An 11,826-nucleotide genomic window follows, 5' to 3' on the forward strand; every position below is an offset into this window, starting at 1 on the left:
AAAGGTCTACAGCTCACATTAAATACAGACTTAAAGGTTTATGTCCATTTGGAAACTTAGAAACTTCACTTATTTTGACTTCAACCCCTACAAAAATAACCAGTTCTGTAAAAGCTAACCCATGCCCAAGTGACATTTATGAGCCTTAGATGCAATAACCAAATGTAAATAGCACTTTTGTGCCTCATAAAACCCGTCCGCTGTTGCCTAAACTATCTAATCAGACGATAAGAAGAGCCAGTGCACACATGAGAATATGTAATGATCTTGTTCTTCAGGATTTCGTCAGGAGCAGAGTGTTTTATGGAGCCTCTTTTTAAATGTGATTCTTGGCAAATTACTGAAATAACGTTTCTATTCATACTTTAGGTATAGTCATTGGAGAGTCGCACACAAAAGGGATGAGGGACTTGGGACTTTTAATGCCTTCCCATTCACAGAAGAAGGTGAGACTGAATTAATGCAGCAGCTTGCCAAGCAAAACTTGACAAGCGTGTAAGGATTAGCTTGTGTTACACTGGAGGAAGACAATTGGAGGAAGTTACTTCAGAAGGAATTAAACAGCCATAGATACTATATGTTCTGACACGGTGGCTTTGGGGCTTTGGGTTTTACGACACCTCTGACCGTTGGGAAGAAACCGACTCTGCACCACCAACATAAGAGAAAACTGCATAAGTGCATAACCAACTGCACTGGTGTTTATTCTTACAGGAGACAGGAGTCACAATGAGACATTTTTGCAGTTTTTAATGAGGAAAAGAGGGTTTATTTTTCTTTGACGTACACTTTCACTGAAATTAGCAGATTAAAAATGCTATTTTGGTCAGCTAAAACCTTCATGGTGTAATGAGTTATGCCCTATTCACAAATAAATGTCCGATGTCACAAGGGTAAGCTTCATTAATTTAATGGAACATTAGAAATATCAATTAATGTCATAAAGGCAGGTGTTGCAAACTGATAAGATTTTTTTTATTTTTTTTTTTAACTATAAGATGTTTTTTTTCCTCAGAAAAAAAAACACACCACACTGGATGACTGCACACAGTAACTCTTCATGACTCGTTAACTCCAGACATTTAGTCAAGGGAACATGAACCGCTACATTATGTGATCAACAGTAATGTGTGCTATACTGGCAGCACTATGGAGCCACACATCCCTGTGTTGTCAGTAATTACTGGACACAACGGCGTGCTGATGATGTCATTAACCTACACTCAGACACAACAACTGGAAACACCGATAATTAAAGTCTTGCTTGAAAATCTTTCTGGATTCCACGCAGGAACTACATCTGTTGGCTCGGCAATATGGCCATATAATCTTTGCCATACTGTTTATAACGAGGTATCTGTGCATTTAATGTTTCTGGTTGTTTACAAGCAAATTTTTTTTGCATCAATCCCATTTGTTTATTTTGCCTATAAAGCTTCCCAATTGAATTTTCCAAAGAAATCACCATGTAATTAAACTATATATCACCATCAAGATATAAAAATACACACATCCAATCTGATCACCCTCCCCTAATATGTAACAATTTGCAACATCTGTAACAAGTGATGACAAAAGGACAAGATTTACACAAGATGAGCTGTGTAAGCTGCGATTTTAAATGTTAAATAGTGTCATCTAAAGACAGTGCAATCCTGGCCCCTTTACACTACATGGGCCAGAGTGGGGACCAGGTGTATTTTTTAGGGCCGCCAATTAACCGTGAACCTACTGTGAGTGCTGGTTTTAGCTGTAGTGTGTCTCAGGAAAAGTACGAGTCAGACGGGTCATCTAAAAAAAAAAAAAAAAAGGTATAAAGTAGGACATTTTACCAACAAAGTTAACAAAGTTGGATTTGTTGCACCTCTCCATTGTGGTGCATTACAACAAATTACACAACATCCAGTTAGTAAACCACTGAATAACATTTGGACAAATGATTTAAATTGAATTAAAAAGAAATACACGCCTGTAAAAAGACACAGACATGTATCAGGGTAAACGTCTGCAGTTCAGTACTGTATATTAAAATGTAACACTCATTCACATAAAAAAAGGACTAGTGCATGTATCAAATACATGACTTACACTCCTCTTATCTATAAGCTGAACATACAAAGAAATAGTCCACAAATGGCCAACAGAATTAGAGCTAATCAGCAGTGGCACTCAATATACAACACAGGTTACATTCACACACTATACACACAGTAAACAGGTAAATGAACAACTAATGTATATAAGACTGGGAACATTTAAAAAAAAAAAAAAGGACTTAGTTATTGTGACAAGCGGGCAATAACACCCCACACCCACACACACACACACAGATACACACAGATAAGTTAGTGTTTAACTCACATTTGAACCGGAAGTCCTCTCCTCTTCCATTCATGAAGGCTAAAGTGGTCAATAAATCCACCTCATGTAACTTCTGAACTTGTTGTTGCCACGGTAGTTTTGGTCAAAAGTGTTGTGGAGCTGTTGGCAGAGCTCCTTGCCAATTGGGCCAAGCCTCCATCACTGTTAGCAAACAGGCTAGCGAACCCTGAGTGTTAGCTAGGTTTGTTAGCCTTAAAGTCCAACTCCTTTCAAAAACTCACTTTACAGTTCTTCTCCAGAGTCTTGTCCATTCACAGTGCTGACACTTGATACTACTAAAGTATTTCTAAGCACTGTATATCAACTTAATCATCTTTTTTTTTTTTCGTGTGCAGTACCATTTTTCACCACATATACTAATTTACACTAAGGTCACAATCCATGGGGGCGCTGTTTCACCACTTTGTGAAAAAAAATTGTTCAGTGGCTCTCAAACTTTTTTCATTAATGTGCCTCCTTTTGAAATATTTTTTCAGCCAAGTACACCCTCATCAGTATTTGATTCATTAAGAAAAACAATACACTTAAATTCATTTTAGAATTCACCACTTAATGCATGGCAAACCAATTGTTGTCATGCAATAACATTCAGACAGCATTGTAGTGCGTCTTTTTGATTAGTTGCACTTGCAGTTTAGTGAAAAACATCTTGTTCGGTGGTTTTGTTTGAGTGAATGGGATGACTTTAAATGTAATTATAGCAATTGTTAAAGAAAAATAGCTAAACAATTTCCAGGTTCTGTGCTATTGTTTTAATAAACTGTTAGTGTTGTGAAAATAGCTCACTGCCGTTCATCTCCTAATATTACAGGAGAATGCATCGCACATAAACGTAGCTTATCTGGCTTGGCGATATCAGTCATGATATAGGTCAGATTCAAACAATGTTCGCTTTCAGAAATGTCACATAATGTCAGCAATTTCTGAAATTAGATCAATGGATAAATACTAACTAGCAACTGTGTCTGGTGATTTACAACGATTTATTCTTGCAGTATGTTCTGAATTATTTCGCAGAATTAGCCATTATGATATTAAAAAGTAGCTGGTGACAGACAGGTGCAGGGAAGCCTGGCATTAAGTCTCACAAAAACAGTTGCAGAGCATCCACAAAAATCAATTTTCGGTGTAGTACTGAGAGACAACATCAGGTCAATCAATTCTGCCTCAGACACTGAGATGTCTCCTCTATGTCTGTGCATTATCACAGACAGAGGAAATGTACAAAATTGACAGCTGGATGGTGAGCATTGCAGTATGTAAAATTGAAGTCCATGTTCTATTTCTCAAAACCTCTCATCTTTACTAGGAACTCAGCATTTGTCTGAATTTTCAAACTGTTAAAATGTTCTTTTGTTCTTTTCGTGTTAAAAAAAAACTCATGTTCTCTATCTTTGACCATTCACACTTTGATTAATTCAGATACAATTTGATGTAATGAAAAAACGTCCCTGGTACATTGCTTCAGCAGGCAGTGGGGTACATCAAAGACTGAATATTAATAATGTACCAAATGAAGGTTATAAAACGTACCCAACCAACAGTCCAGACACAATATATTAAGCAAGAACTATATGATTAAAAGTGTATACTCAGAAGCTATAGAAGATGTTGTCAGAATTTGCAAAATAGCTGCAATAGTCTCCATGGCAGCAGAAATGGGAGATGTAGGAGGTATTAACCTAAAAAACAATGAAAGAAATAACAGAGAAGAAGAAAATGACAATAAAGGCAGATTTCCCTTAGGCTGTGGTTACCTTTGCTGAGCCAAAGGCTTTTACTGTCAAACAGCAGCAGAAAGCGTTGAGATTAACATTGCAAGGGAGTAATGGACTTTCATTAACCAACCAAGGGGAGCTGAGGCTGCTATCTGTGAGATAAATGAAACAAAAATGCAGGAGTATAACTCAACTCCAAAAACAGCAGTTCTGATGTGACAGACGACACACAACACTGCCGAACGCTCGACAAAGTGAGTCTCCGTCTCGCGCTTCCTGTCCCCTGCATGGCCACACACTCCTGAGTCAGTCAGCTGACCGTGATGTCATTACAGTTCAACCGTGGGCAGGCACCATCGCACCGTGGCTCTGCTCACAAGCAGAACATAAACAGCACTGTATATGTGGGCTCAGAAATCACCTACTGAGAATGTGAAATGAAAGCCCAGCTTGGAACGAACAGCACTTAGCTAAAGTGTTCCCTTCCGTACCATCTAAATATCTATATCTATGTGCAGAGTGTGTATATGTGTTCACCCAATGATCAAAAGTTAATGATAAAAAAAATAAATGATTAAAGAAAAAAGAAACAATTTTCACCTCACAGTTGCAAATAAAGAGTAATTGTAAAGATCTCCAGCTGGCAAACAGGTAAAGAGGAAGTCACAATGTGAAAGGCACATGTAAATTGAACTCTCATAATCAGAACATGACATGTATATAAATATGCATGAAAGGGGACTTCTCAACGGTGCGAGCAGTGGTGTGTATTTGCTCTCCAAATCGGAAGAATTTAATTGTATAACTTGACGATCACAATGCCTGGCATGAAATGAATGTGGTTCGCTAAGTGCAAAACTGCAAATGCTCCATGGGACTCTGCCAGATCTGTACCTTTTTTTTTTTTTTTTTCATTGTTTTGCAGATGATGGGATATTCAACAGAAGCTCAGAGTTTCCTGTCAAAATTTTGACATCTGTTGGATCCCTGATGGTTTCTGTCTTTAAATGAAAGGGCCGTTGGCACTGGCAATTTTCCCCATGCTGTAATGAAATTGTACCCAACTACAACTCCAACACTGTGATGTGTTTGTAACTTTCCTGAAATGTTCAACTTCTACTGGGTAAATTTTGTGTATTTTTTCCCTTTTGAGAACAATGTTTCTTTTCCTTCTTAAAAGATTCAACAGTGGAATGGGTATCCATATAGGCTACAGTGCAGTCCAAAAAAAGCAGTGGGGGGAGGTGAGAAAAGGTGAAAGAAGGCCTTTTTATTGTAAGCGCACATTACTCTGGAAACAAACTCCCTACACAGCTTGCTAAGGGATGTCAATCAAAATGTCACACCCCCGTGTGCAGGTTGGGTATGTAACCTTTCACAGAGTGTTTAAAGAACAACATCTTCAATTCAAACTCCCTATAGGCAAGGGTTTGGCCAATTTTTGGGGGGGTTTTTTCCATTTTTTTAAAACTACTTTACTGCAAGGTGCACTGATTAAATAAAAGTGTCAATTTTCATTTCACGGGGCATGTAAGGTGAATTCGTATTACAGTGTCACCGTGGTCAGACAGAGTCCAGCATGTAGGAGGCATGAGCCAGCCGACGACTGAACAGAACCAGTAAGAGAGGCACAAAACAAGCTTGGCAGAAGCAGCTGTAATGTGTAACAGCGATCATGTCTATTGAACTGAACGATTTGCATTCTTGCACGCATGCATGTGCACTTACACAGACACATATCCATAATTTTAAAAGCTTAAGTATGGTTATATCATCTAATAAATTCATGCTGAGTAGCCAGAGGGACCTGTGCTGAGACTATCTTGGTGGCATTGTCAGTATTTGCGTTTTCTGTCCTCATTTAGATGCAGAGAGAGTGGACAAACATCAGATTCAATTGTGGGTGCTGCTCTAATTCCAAATCTCCAGGCAATTTTGCCAGCTTGTATGTGTTAACTTTTAAAAACAAAGACATTGCCTTAAAATACCCGGTGTGTGTGCGTGCATGTGTGTACACATACTCACGTCCCTGTCTAGTTGTTGTAAGTTGCACTACTGAAGGAATAATCTAGTTATCATGCAGGATTCATATCTGGATGAAAAATGACAGATTCCCTTTGAGGAGTCTGCAGATCAAATGCTCAAAAGAAAAACTGTTCATTTTGTCCTAATATTAAGCCAGAACGCTGAGGCCAAGCAGGACGAAGTCTGTCGAGCTAGAACCAGAGACTGTCCATGTTTCTCCATTTCCAGGTCCAAATCAGGTACATTCACCCATGTGTTTCATCAAAAGAATTAATACTCTACAGTAGCACTTTCTTCACAGCAGTCACTCCTGCACTACTGTACTTCCCTAGAAGGCAGTAATTAGATGCCCAACCTGAAAGAGACTCCTGATATACCATAAATCCAGTGAAAAATCAGTTTCTTTAATGAGTTGCTTTCATGTCTTCAGGTTCCAACAAGACTTTCAAAAAGGGAGATTGCCTTTAGAAATGACAGGGGAGGTATACGCTGACCTACTTTAATGCCCTCAGGGTCAAGTTAAACACCAATTTGAACTGCTCTTTCAGAATAAAATCTATAAAACACAATTCTTCAAAAGCATCTCTGCTGATAAAATGACCACAGTGTTGTGCACAATGATTCAGTGCTCACTGAGGTCCAGTCTATGAAAAATTCGCCTTTTCTTCTGTGCACTTAGTAATGGGAAAGAAGCCTCATTCACCACAATAAATGGCACAAGAATCAAGATGTCCATTAGCTGATTTTCTTTCATGTTATGCTATTGGTTGCTTTAAAGTTATATACTACAATCATATAAAATATTTTAAAACTTCGGTTTCACAGGTAATCAGTATCTCTTATGTTCAGCATAATTTGTCAAATGTTCATTATAAATCACAATATACATTATGTTACATACTTCGTATTTATTTGTGTATCTACATTGCAATGTCAGGGGATGTTCTGTGTTGCTTTTCAGCTTATTTTTTATGACTGTGCTATGAACTATGGCTTTCTGTTTTATTACATTCAGGCCACAGCAATTCTCTGCTGGCAGTAATTGCTCATAGCATACGGTGTACTAAAGCACTCTCTATGTACAAAATTACATGTCATACTGGATACATTGTACCTACTAATGTAAAAGTAAAACTTAAAGAAAACAGTTGAAAGAAAGAAAGATAAAAAATTTGTTAACTTGTGACAAATACTATAATTTCAACTCATATCATTGCTTGCATCATATATTTGTTTTTTTACTGTTTAACATTTAGTTACTTTCCACAATATAAGGGAAGCAACTAAAAAACAAAAATGGCCACTGGGGGGCAGCAGAAACAAACTGTAAACACAACACTGACATATTATCACCTTATAAAGAGGATGTAGCAGATTTGTTATCTAACAGACCCTATTTACACTTCCAGCCAACACAGAGTATCATTAGCTTTAATTGGGAGTTGTGTTTTGGCCACCTGATCAATGTATCTGGACAGTAGTTGCTCTGTGTATGGTTGTAATCACATGATTTGCACCTTAGATAATGTGTAAGTGTAAGATAACATTCCCATTGGATAACAATTGCAAATTAATAGCACAGATCACATAAATAGACTTCTGGCTGGAGTAACTGAGCACATGTTGTCTGAGCTAACTCTTTTATCTAGTTACAACTGATTTGGAGCAGAGACGAGACAGAACAGTTTATTATATCAAATTGGAAATAAATGGGAATATCAGACTTTTCAGTTTAAACTTGCAATAGAGGATTCGGGTCATGATTTGCTGATGGGTTGTCACCTCAGGTGCCTTTTTAAATATACGTAGTTAAAACATCCACTATAAAGATATTTATTATAGCAACTTTAAGTAACCTGACAAAATATGAGTAGACCTTCTATCCTTTAGGATTGAAAGGGAGACATTTTAAGAAGGTGTGTCTGTTACACAGGGCTTAAACAACTGTGAGCTCCAGCTCCAGAATATGAATAAGTTCATAGAGGAGAAAATATTCATTTTCTACATCTGTGAGAAACATTGCCTCTGGACCAAGGACACTAACAGCATAGTCTCACTGTGGCTCTTGCTCATCGTTGCTGAGAGTCTCCTCTGTGTATGCTTAATAATTAATCACACACTCAATTGGTCACAATAAGCATGGGGCTATTTACTTCAGAAATGAGTATCTGCTCTGTTCATCTGCTCTGCACTCCATCTATTGATTAGTTGTCCATCCATTCAGCATCTGTCTCTCGTTCACACACACAGTAGTTGGCTGCGGTGCTCAAATTGTTTTCTACCTGCTATTAACGCACAGTACTTCCCTTCCTTTTTAATGAAAATCCAATCTGTCAACATCTCAAACACAATAAGTAATATCCACATGGAAATGTTATTACCATAATAAAATGCAAAGACTAAAAAAAAGGACGGTTTTGTGTCATGTTAATTCAGGGTTACATTACTGAACTGATCTCACAACAGAAACGTAGAAATGTATCTTAAGCCAGAGAATTCTGTGATGGTGCTTTACATGACTGAAAATGATCAATATTGTACATTACGTGATATGTGATGCCTTTTAGAAATTAGTAGTTGCTCCGCATCTGCCCTGCACTCCATGCATGTATAGATGAGTTTTCAGTCCAGTAACATCTATCTTGTTCTCACACACACACACACACACAATGTTAGAATTGTTTTTCCTTCTTAATACCACCAGCCAAAGTGTAATTGAAAAAAGAAGAATAAATTAGTATATTAAGCAATTGAGGTGTCCATTTCCTTTTGCTTTATACTCTCTAATTCCACTATGATTTAAAAAATTAATTAAGGAAAGAATAAGTATACATAGCAGAAACCAGTATGTGGGCAATCCATATAATTTTCACAACGTTGTCTGTAAAAAATAGTGTATTAAGTCAATCCCATGGACCCTAGAAAAAAGCTTAGGTCTGATCAACTGTGCTGCTGAACTGTATCCTTCTTTATATCCTAACTTGTCTCTTTCTGTCCACGTCTCCACAGTGCCCTCCTCAGGGCTCCACAACACTGCTGTTAATGCTACAAGCTGCCACACTAATTCTGGACATGGAGATGAGTTGTCAATGGTTTAGTGCTCTATAGTGCAGACAATGCTGGCACATTTTTGCTTTGAACTCATTCTGAACTCACCCATTCTAATTAAAACAGAGAATCCAGCCTGTTCAAATGCAGCTTCTCTTGTTTGTTTGGTACTGCCTCAGGATGTTCACCAACGCCACCACTTTTTGGTGCTGCTCAATATGTATCCATGGGGAGTCAAGTACTGCTAAGTATATTTGTGTATGCCAGTGGTGCTCCATGACTACAGCAAGAAAACACAGAGTAAACAGCAAAATTTCAAATCTGTACAGCCATGTCATGCAGACTGAGTTTTATCCTTGGAGTAAACATGGCAAACGCGGCATGAAAAAACCATCTTACGATCTGAAATACATTGACGGGATTTAACTTCAGAGATTCAGTCGCACATTTATGCATTAATAATGCGAATAACAAACTGTTCGCAAATTATTTGCAGAAGCTTTTCATGAATGCAGCAACATATAAAGGAGAAATGACTTTGGTTCTTTTTGTTTTAACACAACAACCAAAATGAATAACAAAAAATAGTTGTTTTTCAAAATAGTTGAATCATTTTCATAATATATCATATTTAATAGGTCCATGCTTCCCAACCCTAACCACCACCCCCCACACTCATCACTGAGCTAGCGCACATCTAACACGTTAAGTACCCATAAGGTCAAGTACTTGCCCTGATATGCACAATCTGTGGAAATCAACACTGAATAATCACATAATACAGAGCCAATTATCAGATCATCCTCTATCTCCAAATTTGGTGATTTTAAGTGTGTAAGTGCTCCTTTATGGGTTGAGAATATTTCCTAAACTAAATAAAACATCTAAAAACCCACTGGATTATATGAACAATGCATTGTGACAAAGATTAAAACAGGGCCATTTTACTTAACTCATAAAATAAAAAATGTTTACAGGACAGCAACACAATGCATATGCCTGTATATTATATGCATCATAATATGCATCATAATATGCATCTGTGTGTGATGATAAATCAGAGATAGACAACAATAAATCATAAATTAGATTGTGTACAGGCTATAATAATGAGATATAGACCTAAATTCAGCAAATGTGTATTAGTTGCAACAGGCATAAAACTCTTAGGACACAATAACTGTGTAGTACAAAAGATAAATAACAGGGATCATTTTATTTTGGTGTTATCTTAACCATGTGATAGCCTTTTTGGGGTTAAGATGAGACTTTAGGATGAAGAAGTTCAAAGAAATTAGATTTGCTCAAGACCCACTGGACATTTGCCATTAAATCAACCCCAACATCTAACTGCAAAATCAATACATCATCAATACTGAGACTGGAGACAGTTCATCACAGACAGCTTGTCTCGAGCTTCTCTCACTATCATTATCAGAGCAGGATAATTTAATGCATTTATGCACCGCAGTATGATTGGTATTGTATAACCGGGGTTGGTGAACACCGGAGCTGAACTTATTCCAACTGACATTAATGAAATATCACAAATTCATCTTCACACAAATGCATTACTAGTAATAGTTCAGTGCTTCTGATGGTCAGGGGGCATTGATGAATTTCCCTGCTCAGTTGATAATCAAGTTTTGGGTTCAAGGGTCATGTTCTGTGGTGTCTATGAAGAAGACAGTTATGAGCATGGACTTTTCAATGCCAGAACTTCAGTGAGGGGCAACAGTTAACAGCAGTGAACAGCTGACTGCACAACTACATGTCCATCTTTGCTGTCTCAACCACAAATACACTCGGCATTGATTATTTCCTGCAAAATGTTGGTAAGTTAGCTAAAGTTATATGGACAGCTAAAATTCTTCATACACAAGATTTAAAATAATAAAAATAAGTTTACAAGTGGTTAGCATTTGCATGCCAACAAAAGCTCTGATTACAAGATTATAGTGCCAGCTAGTTAGCTATAGCTAACAGTATGAAATAACAACATGTTGTCTGAGCTATTTTTCCAAGCTAAAATGTGCAGCTTAATGGCTCATGTTGAACCAAACCAATCAAAACTTGCACTGACATGCCAGCACCTTTTAAGTTGATTAGCTGATCTTGAATCTTCAAATTGCAACTCCCTCTCTTTACCCAAGTGCGAAAGAGAAACTATGGTTTGGCTGCAAAACTTTGTCCATCCAGAGCTACTGTAAAACATAGTGGTTCAACATGGCAGCTTCAATGGAGGGCGACCTGCAGCGTCTGTAGACATAAATGGCTCATTCTAAGGAAACAAAAACACACACATTCTTATTTTCAGGTGATTATATACTAATGAAAACATTCCCCCCGGGCATCAGTCATGGTGGTACCTGGGGAGCCTAATATTTTCTGAGGGGGTATGCGCCATGTGGTGTAAAAAATTTGATCTATATCATATATTCTATGCGTTGACTGTTATTCTTAGTTTTCTACTTATTCCTTTTACTTTCCCCCCCCTACAGTCTTTGTTTCTTTCTTTCTGTTCCTTTTTCCCTTCCCTATTGCAGCTCTTCCCCCCAGCTCCCTGCTGACAGCTGGATTACCATGTATCAATGCAGTGCCAGAAACTGGCTGCCAGACAAAATCATGTTTTGTCTCATCCTTGGCTACTGCA

Source organism: Morone saxatilis, unplaced genomic scaffold (genome assembly GCF_004916995.1).
Source record: "Morone saxatilis isolate NCDOM2014 unplaced genomic scaffold, NCSU_SB_2.0 Contig7, whole genome shotgun sequence".
Classification (NCBI taxonomy): domain Eukaryota; kingdom Metazoa; phylum Chordata; class Actinopteri; family Moronidae; genus Morone; species Morone saxatilis.